Source organism: Odocoileus virginianus, chromosome 16, assembly GCF_023699985.2.
Source record: "Odocoileus virginianus isolate 20LAN1187 ecotype Illinois chromosome 16, Ovbor_1.2, whole genome shotgun sequence".
NCBI classification, from domain to species: domain Eukaryota; kingdom Metazoa; phylum Chordata; class Mammalia; order Artiodactyla; family Cervidae; genus Odocoileus; species Odocoileus virginianus.
Window position 1 is genome coordinate 49,825,857 of NC_069689.1, and position 26,090 is coordinate 49,851,946.

At 40.0% G+C, this 26,090-nt stretch overlaps 1 protein-coding gene across 2 annotated transcripts in view; it reads right to left on the minus strand.

The window, feature by feature from the left end:
• Positions 1-26,090, minus strand: part of MCTP2 (multiple C2 and transmembrane domain containing 2) — a 260,480-nt gene that overhangs the window by 196,778 nt on the left and 37,612 nt on the right. The window lies entirely within an intron of this gene.

Here is a 26,090-nt window from a genome sequence, read left to right on the forward strand (position 1 = left end):
CTTATCCATTCATCCTTCAATTGCCACTTTTTTTTTTTTTATATCCTGGCTACTGTGAATAATGTTGCAGAGAACAAGGGATGCAGAGTTCTCTTGGAGAAACTGATTTCATTTTCTTTGAATATATACGCAGAAATGGGATAGCTGGTTTGATTCTAGTTTTCAGTTTTTACAAGGAACCTCCATACTGATTTCTATAATAACTATACCAATGTATAGTTGATGAGATGCAGGTTCTATCCCTGGATCAGGAAGATCCCCTGGAGGAGGAAATGGAATCCACTCTAATATGCTTGCCTGGAGAATCCCATGGATGGAGGAGCCTGGCGGGCTATGGTTTGTAGAGTTGGAGACAGTCAGACACAGCTGAAATGACTTAGCACACTCGCAAAGATGTTATCAACAGCAGTGACTTTAGTCAGATGACTGTGGTTGGTTAGTGTTCTGTTAGCACAGGATTGAAGTTAAACGGGAGAAAGAAATGAATCAAGTTTTTGGATAGAGAGATTAATCATGAATTCAATAAGGGATCTTGGCTTTAAGGAGACTCCTTTTCAGTTTCACATGTGCAACATAGTTAATATTTTTTATAGATTATATGTATGTGTTTATGTTTAAACTGTGGGTCTTTAAAGGTCCAGAGTGGGTCTCCCAGGTGGCACTAGTGGTAAAGAACCCGCCTGTCAATGCAGGAGATGAGGGTTCAATCCTTGGGCGGGGAAGATCCCTGGAGGATGGTAAGGCAACCCACTCCAGTATTCTTGCCTGGAGAATCCCATGGACAGAGGAGCCTGGTGGGTTATAGTCCACAGGAAAACAAAGAGTCAAACACAGCTGAAGCGACTTAGCACACATAACAATGTATATCTCCATCAAGAGTATGTAAGAGTTCCCGATTTTCCACACCCTCAACAACACTCATCGCTTTGTCTTTTTTACATTTATAATCACCATGGATTCTTGAAATTTGCTAAGAGCATAGATCTTTAGGTTTCTATATCCCTACACACACACGCGCGCGCACACAAAATGGTAAGCACAAGAAGTGATGGGAGATAGTAACTTGATGTAGTACTCATTTTGTAATAAATATGTATATTAAATTGACCACCATATATCTTAAATATATACAATTTTTATTTGTCAATTATACCTTAATAAATCTTGGGAAAAAACAAGAATTAAAATAAAAAATTACAAAAGAAAACTTCTTTCTTATTTCCTCTCAAGAGAAAGTAGAGCAAAAGACATTTACTAGAAAAATAACAGCATCTTTTAACCATTATGTTCAAGGGAATGAGTTTCTATGTCTCTAAACCCAGAGTCAGCACACAATTTCTGAACAAGGCCAGTTAGTAAACATTATAGACTGAGAGCGAGACAGTTCAAACTACTCAATCCTATTGTGACACCACAGGAGACATGTATGATACCAAAATGTAAGAGTACCTGTGGTCCCAGTAAAACTTCACTTATAAAAACAGGCAACAGACTATAGTTTGCCAATCCTGCTTTAATTTTATCATCTTCCGTTCTAGAGTTAAGTGTGCATTTTGAAGGACAAATACAAGCTCATATCAACTAGGATTCCATCCAGTATCTCAAAATTTATATTAAAATAAGAGTAAAGATAAAAACATTTATAAAAGTGAGAGGTCTGCCTTAGTCTGATGCACCAGACCAGAAGAACTATGAAAACTTCTACAAGGGAAATCCTAAGAAAAGCAACCTTCTGAGCTTCAGCCGGAGAAAGAAAGAGAGAAAATGTTTCCCACAAACAGGTCTGAGTGACAGGAAAGCTTCACAAACAAATATAATACATTCTGCTGAATGCTATGCAGGAAAGGGGGTAATTTAAGATATAATAGGTTGGACTCATTAGGAAATCAGATTAAAATCAAATTTGGCGCCATAACCCTCATTCAATGTGTCAAGCGCCTCATGATAAAGCTTTCCAATATGAAAAAGTACAGTGTGGTCAAGTCAGCCTAAGCTGGCCTATACTCACCTTGTCACATTTGTCTAATGACAAAAAAGGCTAAGAGCTATGATAAAAAGCATTTTCCAAAACCAGGGACTCCATGCATTTGTACCCAGCTCAGGATATTTAGTCACTGGAAAGTCACTGCTGAAGATCAGGAGTAGGTGACAGTCCTCCAGCTCTGGACTGATGACCATCAGCCCGAGGGTGAACTCGGTATCTCCAATAGGCGATGCAGAGATGAAGACCTTGGATTCTAGACACAGACTCCACAAGTTGGAATTTTAATTTTTTATGTTCTACTCAGGTATACTGTCAGACTAAATCTCAGTGTTTTCACCTATTCACTAGGGAATATATCACCTAGCTTAAAAACAAAATAAAGTCCCAGTGTCTGAGTATCTGATGCAGACAAAGTGCACTCAGCAAAAAGCTATGTTTTCATTCTTATTGATGATACTGTCATAATGTCATATTTTGATATCTTAAGTCACTTAAGAGTTCTGTGTCTCATTATCATTTCCATTTTCTTTAGAAAGCTATTTTTAATTGGAAGATGATTGCTTTACAATATTGTACTGGTTTTATTTACATTTTATACATAAATTTAACCGTAACTACCTCATAGGGCTCTTGTGAGAACAAAATGAATTAGTCCATATAAAGCAATTAGAAAATTCCTTCTCAAAGAGTAAATTTTTAATACAATGTTATCCAGCTTTATAATTAACATTATTTCTATTATACAATATTGGGTCATTCAGCTTTAAATTTTAAACATATTTTACAATTCTTTGCTGCTTTTAAAAATGCTACTATAAACATAATCACATTAGCAGAACACAAATACATTATTTAATTCACATCTTACAGTTTAACTTGCACATAGGTTCAAAATGCTTGTTTCCACATTCATCTGAAAATATTTTAGTCAATTTGTCTTTAATGGAGTGTTGTTTCGTTTAGCTGCTAAGTTGTGTCTGACTCTTTTGTGACCCCATGAACTGTCCTGTTCATGGCTCCTCTGTCCATGGGATTTCCCAGGCAAGAATACTGGAGTGGGTTGCCACATCCTCCTCAAGGGGATCTTCCAGACCCAGGGATCAAACCCACATCTCTTGCACTGGCAGGCGAACTCTTTTCCAGAGCCACCATGGAAGCCCGGGGTGTTATATAGGTGTCTGTTACTCTAGCTGGTTGATGGTTTAGTTCTTTTATACCCTAATCCTTATGCTACTTAAAGAGGGGTGTTTGTTTTTCAACTGTAACTGTGAATTTGTCTATTTCTCCTGTCAGCTATATCATTTTTTGCTTCTGTATTTTGAAGGCCTGTTGTTATCTGCTAACATGTTACAACTAAAACAGTTGTCTTCTTGCTGTTGAAATACAATCTGGCAATCTCTATCCTTTAGTTGGTTTGTTTAGACCATTAAGGGTTTCCCTGGTGGCTCAGCTGGTCAAGGTTCGATCCCTGTGTTGGGAAGACCCCTGGAGAAGGGAACGGCTACCCACTCCAGTATTCTGGCCTGGAGAATTCCACGGACTGTATAGTCCATGGGGTCACAAAGAGTCAGACGTGACTGAGCAACTTTCACTTTTTAGACCATTAATATCTAATGTAATAATATGTTATGTAATAATAATATGTAATAATATGTTAGGTCGAGCATTTTGTTTCCTGTTTGTTTTCTCTACTATTTGTTCTAGTTCCCCTTTCTTGCATTGGTTAGGTTTATTTAGTGTTCCATTTTAACTCAAATTATCATTATTTTTTACTATATTTTTGTGTAAATTTTTAGCAGCTGATCTAGCTAGGATTACAACATGCAGAGTTAACCTTTTACCCTTTACTTGAAATCAATAGTTCAGCATTCCAACCAGAATAGAAAAACCAAACCACATGCATTTGTTTCCTACTGCTACTATAAAAAACTACAATCTTAGTGGCTTATTAAGATAAATTCATTATTTTTCAATTCTGGAGGCCAGAAGTCTAATACATATTTCATCAAATTAAACCAAGGTGTTGACAAGACTGCATAATTTCTTGGAAGCTCCAGAGAGAAATCTGTTTCTCCGTCATTCCAGACCAAAAAATTTCTCATTTTCTTGCTGGCTGACCGTGGAGGGCCTTTTGCAACTGTGGAGGCTGCCCACATGCCTGGGCCCTCTTCTCCACTTTTAAAGCCACCAACAGTAAGGAAAGTCATTCTCAATACTACATCTCTCTGATCCTCTCTTCCACCTTCCTCTTCCATTTTTAAGGACTCATGATATCACTGGCTCCATCAGGACAGTACCTCTCAAGATTTACAGTCATAATCACATCTACAAAGTTCTTTTTGCCATTTATTATATCACAGCCACAGAATTTTGGTAATAGAATGTGGACATTTGTGGGGGACAGGAAGTAGATTATTCTGCCTTCCACACCACCATATAGGTTTCCTCATCATCTCCTTTTTATAGACTCTTTCATATATACATCTAAATACACTGAAAATTCCCATAAGACAATGTTTTACTTGGGATATCAATGATGAACCATTCTTTCATAATTCAAGAAAATAAATCTGTTATATTTACCACCTCCTCCATTCTTGATATTCTAAATTTCCTTCTGGTATTATTTCCCATTTTTCCAAGGAATTTCCTTAACTAGTTATTTCCTAGAAGGTCTGTTGTCTTGGTTTTCCTTCATCTGAGAATGTCTGTTTCATTTTCAAGGGTATTGTCACTGGATACTGGATTCTGCACTTTTATTTCAGCACCTTAAACATAATGTGACATTTCTTTCTGCCCTCCGTGATTCCTGATGAGAAATTCAGTCATTTCAATCACTGTTTTCCTATAGATAAGGTCACTTTTCTCTTACTGCTTCCAAGATTCTGTCTTTGTCATTAAGTTTGCAGCAGTTATGATGTGACTCGGTGCATATTTTTTTGGATTTATCTTCTTTGGGATTAGCTTAGCTTCCGGAAATTATAGCTTTATTTCTTTTGCCAAACTTGGAAAGTTTTCAGCCATTATTTCTTGGAATATTTTTTTAGCCACACACTCTTCTTTCATTCTGAGCCTCTGATCATACAAACATTATGCCTTTTTGCTATCCTTCATTAGTTCCAGGGTCTCTATAATATTTTGCCTCTCCCATATTCGCAATTTCTACCAATTTTATTTTCAAGTTTCCCAATTCTTTCTTCTGTTGTTCTGATTTTGTTACTGAATCCATATAGTGAGGTTGCTGTTTTGTTAAGTTTGGGGGGTTTTTTGGGGGGAGGGCACAAAGTGGAGAGGCTATTTTTTTAATTATAAATTTTCCATTTGCTTTTACTTTATATTGCCTACTTCTTTACCGATACTTCCTAGTCTAACTTTTATTTCAGGACTGAAGATTATTCATTTGAGCACTTTTATAATAGTTTCCATAAAGTCATCTTTTCATTGTCTTCTGTTGTCTGTTCCCATGTGATGAGATTTCTGTACTACTTCATATGTCAATATGAATTATATCCTGAATGAATGTTTTTATAAAATTCTGTGCCTTATTTAAACATATGGTGAATATTGATATTATTTTGTTATCAAGCACCTGATTTGGTTAGCTTCTGGCTATTTGGGCTGGAAGAAGTACAAGCTGGAATCAAGACTGCCAGGAGAAATATCAATAACCTCAGATATGCAGATGACACAATCCTTATGGCAGAAAGGGAAGAGGAACTAAAAAGCCTCTTGATGAAAGTGAAAGAGGAGAGTGAAAAAGTTGGCTTAAAGCTCAACATTCAGCAAATTAAGATCATGGCATCTGGTCCAGTCACTTCATGGCAAATACATGGGGAAACAGTGGAAACAGTGTCAGACTTTATTTTGGGGGGCTCCAAAATCACTACAGATGGTGACTGCAGTCATGAAATTAAAAGACGCTTACTCCTTGGAAGGAAAGTTATGACCAACCTAGATAGCATATTAAAAAGCAGAGACATTACTTTGCCAACAAAGGTCCATCTAGTCAAGGCTATGGTTTTTCCAGTGGTCATGTATGGATGTGAGAGTTGGACTATGAAGAAAGCTGAGTGCCAAAAAATTGATGCTTTTGAACTGCAGTGTTGGAGAAGACTCTTGAGAGTCCCTTGGACTACAAGGAGATCGAACTGGTCCATCCTAAAGGAGATCAGTCCTGGGTGTTCATTGGAAGGACTTATGCTGAAGCTGAAACTCCAGTACTTTGGCCACCTCATGCGAAGAGTTGACTCATTGGAAAAGACCCTGATGCTGGGAGGGATTGGGGGCAGGAGGAGAAGGGGACGACAGAGGATGAGATGGCTGGATGGGATCACTGACTCGATGGGCATGAGTTTGAGTAAACTCTGGGAGTTGGTGATGGACAGGGAGGCCTGGCGTGCTGCGGTTCATGGGGTCGCAAAGAGTCGGACATGACTGTGGGACTGAACTGAACTGATTACCTACAACCCATCTTCTATGGGCTGTAGTTCCCATGTCAGTTCCATTTTCAAAAGCTAAGCAAAGCCATTCAGATTTTCACTGGGTGTGCCCCATGTAGAGATAAGTCTGGGACCTGAGTGAATTTGTATTTGTTAATTCCACCCTCAAAGCCCTTGGTATTTGAGTAAGAAGGATCAGATCCATTCACATGCAGACTGTAGTAAGTCTGTGAGTTTACAAATAGATTTCTGGTTATATTTCTGAAGTTCTGGGATATGGGTCATAGAGGATCCTGCTGTGATTTATGTCGGAGAGTGTTTTGCCTATGTTCTCCTCTAGGAGTTTTATAGTTTCTGGTCTTACATTTAGATCTTTAATCCATTTTGAGTTTATTTTTGTGTATGGTGTTAGAAAGTGTTCTAGTTTCATTCTTTTACAGGTGGTTGACCAGTTTTCCCAGCACCACTTGTTAAAGAGGTTATCTTTTTTCCATTGTATATACTTGCCTCCTTTGTCGAAGATAAGGTGACCATAGGTTCGTGGATTTATCTCTGGGCTTTCTATTCTGTTCCATTGATCTATATTTCTGTCTTTGTGCCAGTACCATACTGTCTTGATGACTGTGGCTTTGTAGTAGAGTCTGAAGTCAGGCAGATTGATTCCTCCAGTTCCATTCTTCTTTCTCAGGATTACTTTGGCTATTCGAGGTTTTTTGTATTTCCATACAAATTGTGAAATTATTTGTTCTAGTTCTGTGAAAAATACTATTGGTAGTTTGATAGGGATTGCATTGAATCTATAGATTACTTTGGGTAGTATAGCCATTTTGACAATATTGATTCTTCCAATCCATGAACATGGTATATTTCTCCATCTGTTTGTGTCCTCTTTGATTTCTTTCATCAGTGTTTTATAGTTTTCTATGTATAGGTCTTTTGTTTCTTTAGGTAGATATACTCCTAAGTATTTTATTCTTTTTGTTGCAATGGTGAATGGTAATGAAACTTAAAAGCTTTTGCACAACAAAGGAAACTATAAGCAAGGTGAAAAGACAGCCCTCAGATTGGGAGAAAATAATAGCAAACGAAGCAACAGACAAAGGATTAATCTCAAAAATATACAAGCAACTCCTCCAGCTCAACTCCAGAAAAATAAATGACCCAATCAAAAAATGGGCCAAAGAACTCAACAGACATTTCTCCAAGGAAGACATACAGATGGCTAACAAACACATGAAAAGATGCTCAACATCACTCATTATCAGAGAAATGCAAATCAAAACCACAATGAGGTACCATTATACACCAGTCAGGATGGCTGCTATCCAAAAGTCTACAAGCAATAAATGCTGGAGAGGGTGTGGAGAAAAGAGAACCCTCTTACACTGTTGGTGGGAATGCAAATTAGTACAGCCACTATGGAAAACAGTGTGGAGATTTCTTAAAAAGCTGGAAATAGAACTGCCATATGACCCAGCAATCCCACTTCTGGGCATACACACCAAGGAAACCAGATCTGAAAGAGACACGTGCACCCCAATGTTCATCGCAGCACTGTTTATAATAGCCAGGACATGGAAGCAACCCAGATGCCCATCAGCAGATGAATGGATGAGGAAGCTGTGGTACATATACACCATGGAATATTCCTCAGCCATTAAAAAGAATTCATTTGAATCAGTTCTAATGAGATGGATGAAACTGGAGCCCATTATACAGAGCGAAGTAAGCCAGAAAGATAAAGACTATTACAGTATACTAACACATATATATGGACTTTAGAAAGATGGTAACGATAACCCTCTATGCAAAACAGAAAAAGAGACTCAGATGTATAGAACAGACTTGTGGACTCTGGGAGAAGGCGAGGGTGGGATGTTTCAAGAGAACAGCATTGAAACATGTATATTATCTAGGGTGAAACAGATCACCAGCCCAGGTCGGGTACATGAGACAAGTGCTCGGGCCTGGTGCACTGGGAAGACCCAGAGGGATTGGGTGGAGAGGGAGGTGGGAGGGGGGACTGGGATGGGGAATACATGTAAATCCATGGCTAATTCATTTCAATGTATGACAAAAACCACTGCAATGATGTAAAGTAATTAGCCTCCAACTAATAAAAAAAAATAAAATAAAAATAAAAACAGTAAAAAAAAAAAAAAAAAATAGATTTCTGGGATCAATCGCAAGCTCCTTCTCACGTGCCTCCTCTGACAGCTTCTAGTACCCTGGAACTCCCCCAGTCACGGCTCCAGTCAGCAGCAACCCGCTTCTATACTCGTAGGAGGACTGGGGGCCGGAGAAGCAAGCCATGCTTCAGCCCTGCCTTTCATGACTATGGGTTTACCGACAGGATGATCCCTTAACTTACTGCCCTGGCTCCTGCAATTTCCCACTGCCAGCTGTTCTTTTTGCTGCTGCCTCTGCCACAAGATTGTCAGGGCTCTGGGGCATGACAAAACTGAGGAAAAGGAGACAGAAAAAGATCAGAGATTTCTCCCTTTTCTTGAAGCTTTAAGGCTTCTCTTTCCTACTCCTTGAGTCAGAACTAGCAGGGTCTCCTGGACTTCTGTTGAAACACTGACTTCTAGATCTTGGACTGCATTGATTTCAAGCTGGGGGGATGAGCAGAGAGAAAAATTGTAAGCCCACCTCTAGCTTAGTGGTGTTTCATACTAATATTCTTCCCTGCGCTTCCCTGGTGATTCAGTAGTAAAGAATCCGCCTGTCAATGCTGGAGACACAGGTTCGATCCTGGGTCAGGAAGATCCCTTGGAGAAGGAATGGCAACCCATTCCAGTCTTCTCGGCAGGGAAATACCACAGACAGATGGAGACTGTGGGCTACAGTCCACGGGGTTGCCAAAGAGTCAGACACGACATAGAGACTAAACAGCGACATGCTAATAGTCGACATGCTAATATTTACTTTTCAGAGACCTGAACTGGCTTCACCTGGCACTTCATCCAGACTCATGTTTGTATTCCTTGGGGAAAAAAGGTTGGAGTGGTTTGTTCAATTTCATCTGGAACCAGAATTATTTTAGTAAGTTTCACAAAAGCATTTTTACCAATTTCCCCAAACACCCAATGCCTAGTGTGCAGAACCGCAAACACATAAACACAAAAGCTACGTGCCCAGGAAAAAAAAGTAAATATTAAAAGTGTACATAAAGCTTATAATACATGTTGGCCAGTGGTCTCTTTGATGCCTAAAAACGTCATCCCCCCAAAAAATAAAAAATAAAAACGTCATCCCACCAAGTCATAATGTATTATTCAGAATAAAGGAAACTTATTGGAGTAAATCTAATGTTTAAAGAAAATGGTGGTGAGGTAAACCCAGCTATCTGGGTATTAGATATAAAATACACATATAAGATATAAATATCTAAAATACATATTTAAAAATATATATAGATATTAGATATAAAAATAGTATCAGATATAAATATATATATTATATAAAATAGATATAGTATATAAAATATACTGAGTTTTCTTCATCTTAAAGGATATTTAGAAACAAATATCTGTTCCATTTTCTACAACAAGAAAAGTTCATATGTTATTTCCACAAACATCCAATGGGCCACAAGTTGAAACATAACCCAGGCTCTGCAAACCATCAGCACTAGAAGCAGAATCTCTTCGCAAAACAAGATACCTAGGCTACCTGACCTGCTAAACTTCAGTTTTCATTTATTGAACAAAAATAAGTATTCTGCTTCATTAAACCACTAAAGTCAGGACAAAGTTTTTACAGGAAACAAGCCCCAAGCCAAGAAGCCTAATGGAAGTTTCATTTATCATGGTTTTAACCCAGACATCCTCCTGAGCTGGCCGGCCAAATGGAAAAAGAGCAAACCTTCTAAATGTCAGCTCAAAAGTTTCTGAACCTGGACCACAACCACTCACCGAGTAAGAAAGACAAGAAAGGAAAGCCATTCTGGGAATGACGACAGCATGTTACCATCATGCGCGTTAGAGCTATTCAGTTACTGACTCAGACTGTGATTCTCAACTCTCTCCTCCAGTGTGAATGTGATGAAAAGGGTTTCTTCTCACAATATAAATATCCATCCCAATGACAGGGCAGGAAGCAGTCATTACAAGACAGAATGTGTTACCAATATTACTGAGGTATCTTTTTAGTTAACCACAGTATCTTTTTTCTTACCAGTAGAAAGAAAATTTCCTATTTATAGGCTGGCCAGAAAGTTTGTTCCATAAGATGTTACGGAAAAACCCAAACAAACTTTCTGGGCAACCCAATACATTCTCTTAAAATGGGGGGGGGGGGGGGGGGGGGCGGAATATAAACTAAATTCAATATAGGTGAAAATCTGATGATGGACGCTTACCTAATAGTGAAAGATAAAGGCAAATGAAATTCTAAAGAAGGATTATTCAGCATTCTGATTGAACAGAGCTAGAGTTTGTACCCCTGGGTATATTTAATTATACTTGTAGCAGAAATAAACCCTGCCTCATTTATCTAAAAGAGATTATCCTTAATGGAAAGGTCTCCAAATCAGTTTCATATAAAGAACAAACGATTTCTCTGCTTTTACAGTCAATTGGCTTTTTTCTTCTAAAATATAGCTTCCCAATCTATCATCTAACTTGTTACTAAATTTGTAAGCCAATTGAGGGACGGGAGATCATTCCACATACCAGACTTCTATTAAAGAAAAATATATATATATATATATGTATATATCATGCAGACAGGCTTCCCTGGCCGCTCAGCAGTAAAGAATCCACCTGCCAGTGCAAGAGATGTGGGTTTGATTCCTGGGTCAGGAAGATTCTCTGGAGGAGGAAGTGGCAACCCACTCCAGTATCCTTGCCCCAGAAATCCCATGGACGAAGGAGCCTAGAAGCTACAATCCATGCTAAGTCAGACACAACTTAGCAACTAAACACAACAATATCAAGGAGACAGAAAGCTCTCTACAATTGAGATCAACCAAAAGGACTAGATGTATTTTCAGTCCCATTACATATGTTCTGGGAAAGAAGAAAAAAAAAAACAGAGAAGTAGGTTCTACCTCCTCTGGTTAATGACATACCCTGCCAACACTATGGCTCTCTTAAGAATCTCATCTAGAGAAAAAAATACATCTCAGAATTTCTTACCTTTTTATCAGTCACTGCGAGTTCATAGTGTGTGTGTGGAGAAGACTAGAGGAAAGGAGATGAGGGGCTAGGTTATCTGAAGCATCAGATGCCTGTACTTTCACTTTAATTTCATCTCTGACAGCAGATCCACAGTTACTAGCTTGCCCTGTAATGCCCAGAAGACCAAAAGGTATACATGATCTTTAAATGAGTCCTGGGTTAACACTCCACTCCAAAAGAATAAAGAAATTGCACAGAAAAGCAGGTCTGAGATTGCTATCTTTTAAAAGACCTATATGCAAGGCTATTCCTAGGGTGGCATCTAGGAACTTGGATGCCAAGGCTTCCCACCATCCTAAGTGACAAGAGTATCTCACTGTCCCTAAACCATGTATGCAAACCATTTGTCTTATGCTGAACACTGGTTTTCCATCTAAAAGTCTGGACAAGTAATACATGCTAGGCAGAGGGTGCCTATGTGACAAGTTCCCAACACAAATCTACTTCAAAAATCTCTCTAACAGCAGCTGTGGTGAAGTGAAGAGTTAAGTACCAGCAGAGTGTCTAAGGATGAAGATGCTTTAGACAACAGGGACTGACACCCTGGAGGCCAGTCCAGTGAGAGCAGAGTCAGAGATGCTCTTGTTTGCAAGATAAAATGTTGGCTGTGACACAGCCTCAAATTTTGGTCCAATTAGTCTATTTCTTCAGTGCTCCCTTACATCTGGAGATCCGTGTACTACCTTCTAAATTCTGGGTAGCCAGAAAAAAATGTCTCTAATGAGTTTCCCTGGTAGACAACATTTCTCAGGTGGCATCACATCTTCTTGTTAGAGGAATCAAGCCTGTCCTAAGTGATTACAGGGGAATCTGTACGCATTTTTCTTCTATGCATTTTTCTCTTCATTGATTTTGCTGTGCATCCTTTCCCTTAGGAAATCATAGCTACGAGTAAGACAAAATGCTGAGTCCTTTTAAGAGCCATCTGACCTGAGGGTGGTCTTAGGAATTCCTGACATAGGAATGTTATTAAGAATGTCAATGCTTTAATGTAAGTTGTCAAAATGAACAGATATGGGAAGAAATGCAGGCCGTCTAAATTACTCTGATATACTTTTAGAAAGAGTAACTGAAAGAAAACAAAGCAGATTTTTCTTGAAAGAGAGAGAGAAACCAAAAAGAAAGGAAAAATGAAATCTCAAAGCATTAAAAAATTTTTAAAGTATAAGCATGAAGAGTCAGCTCAACTTAAAAAACAACAAATGGATGGGTCTGCAGGGAGGGTAGGAAACAAGATGAGAAATGGTCAATTAAATCAGTGGAATGCTATGGGCTTCCCTGGTCCCTCAGAAGGTAAAGAACCTGTCTGCCAATGCAGGAGACCCAGATTCAATCCCTGGGTCTGGAAGATCTCCTGGAGAAGGGAACGGCAACACAGTCCAGTATCCCTGTCTGGAGACCTCCATGGACAGAGGCGCTTGCTGGGCTACAGCCCAAGGAGGTGCAAAGTCAGATGCAATTAACACTTTCACATTTCACTTTCATTCTACGGGCTAGGCTGAACTATGAGCAGCATCTGCCCATTCAGAAGATTCAAGAGGAAACAGAGACCGAACAGCTAAGGAGGCCTGACTCAACTTGAGGGGGCAGGTGATGCTTTGGCAGTAAAAGCTGGGCCAGCCTGGTGCTGGACATCCTGAAAAGAAAACCTCAGTGTCATCAGGGAACGCAGAGACCATGCAGACCTTTACCCTTCCCAAGGATTTCTACCATCTGTCTTCTATTAAAGTATCAATGTCTGGAGTTCTGGCAGGGTAGGTGGCCTGAATAATATTCTGCAGTGTGGGAGTTTCCCCCTTATCCCAAGAGAAATGGGAGAGAGAAGGGAGAGAAGGCAGTGATTACCAGGCACTCATCATTTCTGGTAGCCTTCTAGTGCGCTATAGTCAGCGTGAACACTGACCCTCAGATTTCAAAGATGCAGATTTCTTCAGCACTGTTTTCCCTTTAATTGCACCTAGAGAAAGGAAATCAACTGAACAAGTTAAGAAGGAGCCTAGCACCATGTCAATATCAGTTCCTCCCCATGTGACATCTCGTTTGTTGTTTTAATTGGAGAGTAATTGCTTTACAATATTGAGTTAGCTCCTGCTGTAAGATGAAGTGAGTCAGCTATGCGTGTGTGCCCATCAAGTTGTTTCAGTTGTGTCCGGCTCTGAGCAATCCTGCGGACTGCAGCCCGCCAGGCTCCTCTGTCCGTGAGATTCTCCAGGCTGTGTACACACACATCTCCTCCCTCCAGAGCCTCGCTCCCCGCCACCATCCCAGCCACCATCCCACACCCCTAAGTCGTCAGGGAGCCCCAGCCTGAGCCTCCTGTGCTACCCAGCTGGTTCCCACTAGCTAGCTAATTCACACATGGGAGCGCATCTGTGTCAATCCCAACCTCCCGATCCATCCCATGATTTCCTTCCCCCAGCCCCACGTGTCTGCTCTCTACATCTGTGTCTCTGGTTTTATTGCCAAATTCTGTGTCAGGATCCAATGAGACCATATCATCAAAGTGCTTGGCAAACATTAAATAAACATTAACTAAGTGGGTTTGAACAGTATATCTCCTACCCTAAGGTCTTCTAGATTTTTCCTGATTTTCCTTGATCTAAAGAGTTTCCTTTATTAATTGGTCTGTTTATTGATTTGTTGATTTCACCCTGACACTGTTTATATATATATACTTCAGTTCATAATCATTTTCAGATCTCTGGACCTCATAACAACACTCAGACATTCTCAGCCCTGGTTATGTATTTCTACATCTCCTCTTGTTGCTGGTTTTTTTGTTTGTTTGTTTCACACTTTGTTTTCTTTCGTAACTTTCTAAAAAACAAAAATCAGCCCTATGAATATGTATAGAAAATTATATAACACCAAGGTACTGGTGAAATAAAAACTTAACTGCAATGATACTTGCTACATGGTTGTTTCGGATGACTTTCCCATCATGTCCTGCCGGAAGGAACCACTATTCTAAAATTATATTTATCATAACACAGTTATTGTCAGAGATCATATTGTTAGAGATCATTCAGGGATACGTAACATAGAGCTGCTGCTGCTGCTGAGTCGCCGCAGTCGTGTCCGGCTCTGTGCGGCCCCATGGACGGCAGCCCACCAGGCTCCGCCATCCCTGGGATTCTCCAGGCAAGAACACTGGAGTGGGTTGCCATTGCCTTCTCCAATGCATGAAAGTGAAAAGTGAAAGTGAAGTCGCTCAGTCGTGTCCGACTCTTCATGACCCCATGGACTGCCAGATTCTCCAGGCAAGGGTACTGCAGTGGGTGCCTGGGATTCCCCAGGCAAGAGTACTGCAGTGGGTGCCTGGGATTCCCCAGGCAAGAGTACTGGAGTCGGTTGCCATTGCCTTCTCTGAACACAGTACTACCTTTCATAATTATAAACTTTATTGCAAGCTTTATATAAATTGTATATTACCCCAAACTTTTTTATATTTTTAACAGTAATGCATATTTATTTTCTCATGTCTAACAATTCAGCAGTACTTGAGGGAAATAATAATCTTCCTCTATCCTTTTTCTCAATTTTTAAAATATTTTATACAGTTTTAAAAGGTTACTTTCCATTCACAGATATTATAAAATATTGACTATACTTCTCATTTTGGACAGTACATCCTGGAATCATTCTTTTAAGTCAACATTTCTTTCAAGAACTTTATCCACAATGATAAACGTCATTTTATTAGAGACATTTTAACAGTCATATCCTATTTCCATTTTCAGAAGATCCCACAATTTAATTTTCCTGCTGATGGATACTTAAGACGCTTACCATATTTTACAACTACAGAGTCACACAAAGCTTTAAAGAAGATTCTTAGACGTATCTTTTGATGTGTGAGTCAATTTCTCTCAGGGCTCTCCATCAGCCATGGATTCCTCTGTTAGAAAGTGAAAGTGCTAGTCACTCGGCCACTTCTGACTCTTTGTGCCCCGTGGACTGTAGCCCGCCAGGTTCCTCTGTCCATGCGATTCTCCAGGCAAGAACACTCGAGTGGGTTGCCATGCCCTTCTCCAGGGGATCTCAACTCAGGGATCCAACCTCTTGCACTGTAGGCAGATTCTTCACCATCTGAACCAGGGAAGCCCCATTAGACATGATCAGAAACGTATGAAGAATGTTTGGATGCTTGAATGGCCATAGTAGGAGATATAACTCACACACAGTGGGTGTGACTCAGAGACATGAATGACACCCCAGGAGAGAGGCTTGCCCTGCCCAAATTACCAGTAAGGTCCCATTGAGAAACACCACATCTCAGAGTTGAGTTACTGGTTTGCAGGTAATCTAGATCCTACACTTGACTCACGAGGTATTGCCAAATTGGTCTTCAAAGTAGGTATATTAATCAATGTATCTAAAATAAGCCAATAATTTCCTACTGTGTAACATCTTTGCCTGCACCTACCATTGAAAGATTTTTCTAACATGTGCCTACCTGAAATTGTGAAAGGGCATTGATCTGTTATTCTCTTAGCATGATAGCTTCAGGGTTTTTTTCTTATTTATCTGAAACGGCACTTTAAGCAATCTAATAATAATGCTTTCTTTGTATTTTTGTTGCAAATCTCTTTACCCTTAAGCTTAAAAAAGAAAGCTTTCTATTAAGGTACCAAGATTCACATGTATAAAAAATTTAGTGAGCTGAATTTATAAGTATTTTTCTTTGCATATTGTGTGTTTGTGTGTGGCATTTATCTCAGGCATATGGTTTAAAAAACCCCCAAGGTCACACATATATTCTCATACATCTTCTTGGAAAAGTTCTTAAGTTTTGCTTTTCACAAACTTTATCCTGAATTGTTTACTTATGGTGTGAGGGGGGTATGATATTTTATTTTTTATCCATATGGGTAATCAAACTTCAAAGCACTTTTTATTGATAAGACCTACCCTAACTCCCAGTGACCTTTACCTCTATCAGGTACATAATTTCCATTCCTAAGATCTCTATCTATACCTGTGCCAGTATCTCATAATAATTAATTCCTACATAGATTTGCAGTAAGTCTTGATATCCAATAACGTAAGTCCCCCACCTTGCTGTGGTCCTTCAGATTAATTTCTTTTTTCCTTTGTACTTCCATGTAAATTTCAGAATTCAAATGTCTAATACCCCCACCTCCAAATAAAAGCAGTGGAGATTTTGACTGTGAAATGCTTTACAAATTAATCTGAGAACAGCTTCATATTGTTCTCTTTCTAGCTATGAATATGGTAACTTACTATATATCTCTTTTTTGGTAATAGATTTAAATTTTTAGAGCAATTTTAGGCATACAGAATAATTGAAAAGTATAGAGTAATCTCATATCTCCTCTTCCTCCCCATATACAACATCCCCAGTTATTAAGATCTACACTAATATGGTTACTATTGATGAACTATTATTGATACATTTATTATTAACTAAGCTCTATAATTTACCTTAGTATTTACTTCTGTATTGTATAGTCTATTAGCTTGGACAGAGGTATAAGGTCATGTGTCTACCACTATAGCCTCATACAAAATTGTCTCAGTGTTTTAAAAATTACCTACCCATTCCCCCCTCCTCAAACCTAGCGATCATTAATCTTTTCACTGTCCATAGTTTTGCCTTTTCCAGAAAGTCATATAGTTGGAAATACACTTTACATAGCCTTCTCAGACTGACTTCTTTACTTGGCAATATGGATTTAAATTTCCTCCATGCCTTTTTGTGGCTTGATAGATAGGTCCTTTATTTTGTTGCTGGATAATATAATAATTTGTTGTTTTGTTGCTGAATAATATTCCATGGTGTGGATATACCACAGTTCATTTATGCATTCATCTTTTCTAAAATAAATATTTTCTCTTCCTTCTCTGCTAAGAGTTTCCAATTCAATATGGAGTAGTATACTGGTAATATGCTTTATCTCTTATTTTCTTGATCAGTCTTAAGGGGTTTATTAGTTTTTGATATTTCTAAAATTAACTTTTTCTTTGCTGATTTGTCTATTGATTTCTGTTCCATATGTTACTTTTTCCTTCTTCCTATATCCTCTGGGTTTAAGTTTCTGCTTTTCATTTAGATTCTTGACATGGAAAACCAGATACTGATTTTCAGACTAGCTGCATCCCACAAGTATTACGTCAAATCATTATGTCAAAATCATTGCCATTTAATTCAAAATACTTCCTAATTTCTATCTTGAGTTCTTCTATGATACAGAGGTTTTCCTAGAGGTTCATGAGTGTGTGCAAAGTCACTTCAGTCGTATCTGACTCTGCGACCCTATGGACCGCAGCCTGCCAGGCTCCTCTGTCCGTGGGATTCTCCAGGCAAGGGTACTGGAGAGGGTTGCCACGCCCTATTCCAGGATATCTTCCCGACCCAGCGATCAAACTCGTGTCTTTCACGTCTCCTGCATTGGCAGGTGGGTTCTTTACCACTGAACCACCAGGGAAGTCCCTTTCCTAGAGGTACAGTGCTTTATTTCTTGAAAAAAAAAAGTGGGGACTTCCTTGATGGCTCAGTGGTAAAGAATCTGCTTGCAGGAGACCTGGGTTCGATCCCTGATCCAGGAAGATCCCACGTGTTGCAGAGCGGCCAAGCCCATGCTCCACAACTACGGAGCCTGCGCCAGAGCCTGGGAGCTGCAGCTGCTGAAGTCCAGTGCCGCAACGACTGAAGCCCCCGAGCCCTAGAGCCCACGCTCCACAACGGGAGGAGCCTCCGCAGGGAGAAGCCCACACACCCCAACCAGAGACAGCCCTCCCACTCTGCAACAAGCGAAAAGCCTGCGCAGTACTGAAGAGCCAGCACAGCCAGTAAATACATAAAACTATAAACAAGGGGACTGTCTAGGCATCTTTACGTTGACTTCCATCTTAATTCCTAATGGTTAAATCAGAAAGAAAATCCTGATGTTTTCACTCCTCTTTATTGAAAGAGGAATGAAAGCATTCTTTATTGCCCAGCCACAGCTCTGCAGTTCTGGGTTCTATATATGCCAATTAGTTGAAGTTGTGTGCCTGTTGTTTAGATCTGTCTTCTGATCCTCCTGTCTTCTTGTTCTTTTAGTAGAGAAAAGAGGACAGGTACTGAGAAACAGTAATGATGCTGAGTTGACAGGACTTGATAAAGGGGATGAGGAAGACGGGATGTCAGAATTGAGTCCATACAATTAGAGTGAGTACTGGAGCCATTCACTCAAATGTCCAGATTTGAAGGAAATTCCCGAGTCTTAATACACACAAGGTATGTGTGTGTGAATCACTCAACAGTGTCTGGCTCTTTTCAACCCTATGAACTGTAGCCCAGCAGGCTCCACTATCCATGGAATTCTCCAGGAAAGAGTACTGGAGTGGGTTGCCATGCCCTTCTCCGCGGGATCTTTTGGACCCGGATCGAATCCCGCTTCCCTGCACTGCAGGTGGATTCTTTCACCTCCTGAGCCACCAGGAAAGCCCACACACTAGCTGTAAGAGAATGTAATTCATGTTTCCACACAACTGAGCTTAATGGCCCCATGGTAAACCACACACACAGACATCTTAACCAGTACCTACATTTGAAAACAACTGCCAAACCTCAAATGTCCTGTCTAGCATCATTACATGTAAAGACTGCCTTGTCTAGAAATTATCTGTAGAAATAGAATACCTGAAGTATATTTAGGACTTCAGTAGCAGAGGGATAGTATGAGAGAGATTTAATTGCCAGTAAAAATATTATCCCACCTGAGTAAAGTGCATATTGCAGAAGCTATTTTAGGACACAAAATACGATTAAAAGGTTAGCCTAAAGACACAATAATTTAAAACCAAGGAAACATTATACATATCTTCATGTGTCATTTCTTGCTTGGAACGGAGCCTGTTTAGCAATCTGTGCTTATCCATAAGTCACCAAATCAACACAAATTTTTCAGAATATAAAACCACACCTATCAGAGAAATAGTTGAACCAATCAACTGGAAGAAGGAAATTTCACTTGTGAATACTCTCTTTTAAATAGGCATCTCACACAGCTTATCATTCCCCTGGTCCAAAAACATCGAGCCAGTAGGTTTTTTTAAATAACGCAACCCTTAAAAGCATTTCCCAAGTCTATGCCTATATAAACAGAAGAAGTAAATATCTATCATCTAGCCACAGAACAATTACACCTCCTCCAAGCAGATAAGAAAACTCAAATCATTCTAAGGTGCTATGGGTAATAATATTGATGACCTCTAGAGATCTGCAACCAATTGCAAAACACATAGTCAAAGAAAAATCACATCATTATATCCTGAAAGCAGTCTCTTATTAAAAATAAAAGTATCATGCTTTCCTCAATTAAAAGTGAAGGAAGAATCACAGAGTTGAATGAGTAGAGAGTAGAGAAATCTGATTCTTAAGACAACCTGGTGTCTCTTACCTCTTACAGTATTTCTCAAAACTGTTTAGATGGAGAGATTCCATAATTGATTAATTCCACCATCTGGATTAGAAACTATTAGAAAGTATAACTTTATTACACACACACAGTCTCTCTCTTATACACAGCATATGTATACAAACCAATTATAATTTCTTTTCTTTGCTATCTTTAATAATTCATTCATTCAGTAAATGTTTATTGGCATCTATGTACTAGGGGATATTACAGTCATTGGGCATGTTTTGTGAACAAAACAGAGTCCCTGCTTTCATGAAACGTATGTTCCACTTGAAAAAGACTAACAATAAGCCCAAAAGTATTTCATATACTGAGTGACGGTAAGGGAAAGAACAAGAGCTAAGGGGAAGAGGTGGCTGTTGAGAGCCAGGCTGCCATTTCTGCAAAGCAGGAAAGCCTCCCTCAGATCAAATGGGCAGAGAAGGAAAGGAAGGGAGTTGGGAGGAGTGCCCAGTGGACAGGGGAGAGAAGGTGCCTGCCCCCAAAAGGAGGAACAAGTAGAGGAGGTCCAGAGGCGGGCAGATCTCTCAGGGAGACGGAGAAACCACAAGCAGTCCCTCCTGTGACTGGAGAGACAGGAGAGAGAACCGCAGGAGATGAGCTCCAAGAGGAGCAGGTCGGATCAGGCAAGTTCCCGCAGGTCCCTGCCTGGATTTTACCCTCAGCTGGTTGGAAAGTCACTCCAGCCAGCCACGCTCTGCTGATTTTACTATGTATCCGGTGCCGCGTTCACTGCTTCACTTACATCATCAGCGATGCTCACAATGATCTAATTTGTGTGTGGGCGCACTCAATCCCTCAGTGGTGTCCAACTCTTTTGCGACCCCCTGGACTATAGCCCACCAGGCTCTCCTGTCCATGGAATTTTCCAGGCAAGAATACTGGAATGGGTTGCCATTTACTCCTCCTCCTCCAGGGGATCTACCCAACCTAAGGATCGAACCTGCATCTCTTGAGTCTCCTGTATTGACAGGTGGATTCTTTACCACTGTGCCACCTGAGAAGCCCCCAGTGATCTTAGACAATATGCATTTTCACTCCATCTTTCCTCCAAGTTGATGAGGAAAATGCAACTTGTTCAGGTCCACAGTTCTGGAAACTGAAACCCAGGATGATCCAGATCAGTATTGTCTAACAAGGATGGAAGAGGGGATTACTAGCATTTGGAGCAAGACAATTCATCATATGGGGCTGTTCTATGGACTGGAGGATGTCAGTTATCATTGCCAGCCCTCACCATCAAATGCCAGCAATGTCCCCTTGTTCTTGTGACAATCTAAAACGTCATACACATATGTTCAAAAACCCCCAACGGGCACATCATTCCCACCAGCTGGAACCACCAGGACAGTGCCTGCCCACTCTGCCAGTTTGCCCTGTCTCCCTTGGTTTATCCTGCTCTAAAAAGAAAGCTGGCGATTGGAACAAAATTTGTAAGAAAGATGGGTGAATGAGTGAAGCATTTTAAAACAATTATTTTCTCTGTTGAAACCATTTGTTTTGAACACCCTCTCCTCTCATTTAAAACTCTGAAACAACCCTGCTAAATATCAGTGTTGAAACACAATGGTCTAGGGCAGGGAATAACATAACATAACTCTTCAGAATACTGAGAGCTGAGCCTTCAAGTCCTTGGAATAATAAAAATGTGCCTGTGGACTTGGGAATACAATGGGCTCTTTGAAAGACACTCAGGTGAGAAGATTTTCTTCAGAACTTTATATATAAAAATGTGCTTAGAGGAAAAACTCACACAAAAATGCTAGGAAATTACACACAGTAATGCATAACCGTATCATGTGAGCCTGATAAATTCAATTCTTATAAAAGCTGCTTTATCTGTATCAGAGTATTTACGTAAGAAACACCAAAAATTAACACTGAGACAACAGTTTTCAGTAAGTCTTTAGAAGGTAGTCACTAAAAAGATTTGACCCAAGACATTCAAAGTTATAGGGAAAAATCCATATTAGGATATAAGATATTAATTATGCTTCCAACTGAATTTGATCAGAGCTTGAAACTGGCAGAACATGAAACCAAGCTCAAATCTTCATAATACAACCAATGAAATGATATGATCCAAGATAACCAAAGTCGCAAGAAAAAATTAGTATTATCTGCCTAAAACATTAATTATGCTTACAACTGAATTTGGAGAGAGCTTGAAAATTGGCAGAATTTGAAACCAAGCCCAACCAAACCTAACTGCTTCAATAGAAGACATTTCAATGGATACTTCAGAAGTGGCAAACTCAATGAAGAACACATAGTAACGTAGCCAATTTAACAAGCAATTTAAAAGCACTCATACTAGTAGCTTAAATAATAATGTCAGTAACAGGCTTCTGCCAATTGATACACAATTCAGAACTGAAAATCTGGCAAACAGGCTTCTTTTACGTCCAAAAATATACCAAAATTAGAGTCTGCCTGCCCATAAGTTCAATGATCTAATACCAAGAGTGGAGCAAGGAGCAAAGTGCTGTTATACATACTACAAATGTGCAGAAATAGACCTGGAATGGTATTTAATGAGGTGTTAATCCTACAGTCTATGTAAATGAAGTCAGTAAAGAGGAAATGCAAGATGGAAGACTTCCTCAAGAGAAAGAGAAGTGATAACAAATTAAAGAATTAAAAAGAGAAAAATGAACATAAGATCATGCCCATACCCTTACACTCAAGACTAAACCAACTATCTTCTAGAATGACCAAAACCAAACAAGCAAATGCAAAAAAAGGTCAACACAAGTGCTGGCAGGGATGCTGGGCAACTGGAACTTTCCTGTTTGCGGACAGGAATGCAAACCGGTACAAACACTCAGGAAAAGAGTTTGGCAGTTTCCTATACATTTAAACATATACCTACCATATGGCCCAACAACACCATTTACAGGTATTCACTCAAAAAAATTCAGATATCCATACAACTGAAACATATCTGTTTATGAAAGCTGTATTCAAAAATCATCAAAAACTTAACACAACCCAACTCTCCCAAAACTAGTAAATGGCTTTTAAAGATAAGGTACATCCATATAATGGCACAGCATGCAGCAATAAAAAGGAATAAACTTCTAATATACAAAACAACATGGGTATCGACATAAAAACGTTAAGTGAAAGACGTGAAACACAAAAGGCTATATACAGTATGATCCATCTTTTATGACATTCTAGAAAAGGGAAAACTGGACGGAAGAGATATCAGTGCTCGCTGGGGAAAGAAGACAATTAACTACAAAAGAGGACAAGGGCTCTTTGGTGGGTGATAAAAAGTCTGGGTCGTAATCTGTGGTGGTGGTTGCATGGCTGTTTCTCAAACTCAGACAACTATTTATCTCCAAAGTGTAAATGTTAGCCTATGTATATTGCACCTTAATAAAACTGATCATAAAAAAACTGAACGAACTGGATTTTAACCAAGTTACAAGGCAGTTCTTCAAAACAAACCGAAATGATGCAATTCACCCGAGTACTTCCTGGTCCCTGCCAGTCCTGCTACTGTGGAGAGTCATAGGGCACAGTGTCACCCTTTCAATCTTACAAATCCCTCAAACACCACCGACAGCCCTTTGCACTGTATTTCAAGGACGCCTCATGTTCTAAAGAGGGATTTGTTGTGTTGCCGTTGCTTAGTCGCTCAGTCGTGTCTCTTTGTGACCCCACAAAGGAGCACATCAGGCTCCTCTGTCCAGGAGGCAAGAATACTGGAGTGCATTGCCATGTCCTTCTCCGGGGGATCTTCCCGACTAAGAGATCAAACTCAGGTCTGCTGCATTGCAGGCGGATTCTTTTCCACTGAGCCACCTGAGAAATACGATACTGGAAAAGTACCTGTGTGCTGAGTCGCTCCATTGTGTCTGAATCTTTGAGACCCCATAAAGACTGGGGCCCACCAGTCTCCTCTGTCCAGGGGATTATTCAGGCAAGAATACTGGAGTGGGCTGCCATTTCCTCCCCAGGAGATCTTCGTAACCCAGGGATCGAACCTGCCTCTTCTATGTCTTCTGCATTGCATGCAGATTCTTTACCCGCTGAGCTATGAGGGCGCCCACTGGTAAGATGGGTCGGATCCAGATGCCGGAATAGAGTCTGATCTCTCAGTGAAGCATATTTCTTAGTGGCCCCAGCCTTTCACCTCGTCCCTGCTCCTCACAGTACACCCACTCACAGGCAGTGAGTAGTCTCCAAAGCTGAGTGCTTGCATCTCAGGATGCAATTCCAGTGTGGCAGGAATTAAAGAAGAGAACTTCTACATACATTTATCTTTATTTTTAAATTGAGAAGAATTAATTATTGCTAAAAATTAATATGCAGGTTGATTCACTCACTTGACAATATTTATTGAGCCAAGAATATGTGCTAGGAATGGGTCAAAGTGCTAGCAATGCCACAATGAACTGAAGTCCCTGGACTCAGGAGGTGTGTGTCCTGAAGGAGGGGACAGATAAGAAATTATAATAAAAATACAACACAAACAAACCAAAAAGTATTTGCATGCAATTCCCCTAGTGAAAGGCACTAATAAAGCCACGAAAGAGAAGAGAATGTGGTCCCCACACCTAATCCATGTATCAACCAATCACAAGTGATTCTGAGCTGCTCTGAGGGAAAAATGGAAATTTCACAGTACAGAGATGACAGGCTTCCTCAGGATGTGTGAGCTGCAAACTGAAAGGTAGGTAGGGGTGTGTGTGTGTGCGCGCATTTGTGTCACACACCTGGCTAAAAAAATTTTTAAATGTTATCAAGTTTCCCTGAAAAAGATCCTTGCAAAGAAACCATGGGCTAAAGAGAACACTGATAATTAAGTACAGGCAAAAGTAATAGAGAGTGGTAATTACACTCCTAAAGTGAGCTTTCTTTTTAATTAAACAATTAAGTGATTAAGATCATTAAAGATTCCATGTTTAACCACACTGCTCTTACTAATAAGTATTTAGCTCTCCATAACTCAGGTGAGAGTAAAAGGATTCTTGATATTTATAATAGGTTTTAAAATGCTTAGATACTGAAAATTCCATCTCCATCTCATCCTCCCTTTTTCAGAATTTTTTATGAAGGCCTAATTAACAGAATAGAAAATTCACCCAGTTTTAAGCACATAGTTGAGTAAATAATATTAGTGAATTTTTATAGCTATGTAATTATCTCCATAATCTACTTTGAGAACAGTCACCCTTCCTTTTCAATCTCTTTTTAATGCTAATTATAATGTATATAGGGCCTCCCTGGTAGCTCAGCTGGTAAAGAGTGCAGGAGACCCAAGTTTGATTCCAAGGTCAGAAAGATGCCCTGGAGAAGGGGTAGGCTACCCACCTCAGTATTCTTGGGCTTCCCTGGTGCCTCAGACAGCAATGAAGCCACCTGCAATACGGGAGACCTGGGTTCGATCCCTGGATTGGGAAGATCCCCTAGAGGAGGGCATGGAAACCCACTCCAGTATTCCTGCCTGGAGAATCCCTAGGAACACACGGCTGAGTGATTAAGCACAGCACATAGTCTATAAGAGCCATGTACATGCAGTCTATAGGTAAACAAATGCATACACGGAGACAGGTGTTTTAAAATATTTAATACTCAAGAGGCATGAACCAAAAGCATGCAGTATATGGCATTAGGGCCCCAGTCACTGTGTCCCCCAAGTCCATGTGGCCCCATAAACAAGCCACCCTGGACTTGGTCCCTTTATCTTCCTTTCGCGCCTTCATTATCTCTATAGAACACCCAATGCCTTTCTCTGCACTAGAGTAGCGTGCCTGTGATCCACGATAAAATCAGGGGAAGAACACACACAGGGCCCTTGTAGAGACAAGTGTTTGGCAATCACACCATCACAAGCAGACTCTGCAGCAGAGTCAGTGTCTCTGGGCTAAACCTGGAGATCTGAAATCAATGAGATAACACCCAGCCTCCAAGATCCCAGGGTGAGAGAGAGACGTGGGTACACACAAATGTGTTGCAAATCAGTGTGACTGGCATCTGAACACCAAGCAGGCTTGTGAATAATCAAGAAAGAACCATTCAGTTCCAGAAACTGCCGCACATT